The following is a 282-nucleotide window of genomic DNA, read 5'->3' on the forward strand; positions in this document are numbered from 1 at the left end:
CTTTCTTATATGAATGCTTTTATCTATTTTTCTAATTGCTCTGGCTAAAATGTCCAGTACTATGTTGAATGGAAGTGGCAAGTGTTGGCATTCTTGTCTTGTTCCTTACCTTAGAGGTAAAGGTTTCAACTTTTCACCATTGAGTATAATGGTAGGTTGGGCTTGTCATATACTTTATGGTGTTGAGGTACATTCCTTCTATGTCTATTTTGTGGGAGTTTTTTTTTTTTATCATGAACAGATGTTGAATTTTGTCAAATGCTCTTTCAGCATCTATTGAGA

Source organism: Propithecus coquereli, unplaced genomic scaffold, assembly GCF_000956105.1.
Source record: "Propithecus coquereli isolate 6110/MARCELLA unplaced genomic scaffold, Pcoq_1.0 Scaffold693, whole genome shotgun sequence".
Lineage (NCBI taxonomy): Eukaryota > Metazoa > Chordata > Mammalia > Primates > Indriidae > Propithecus > Propithecus coquereli.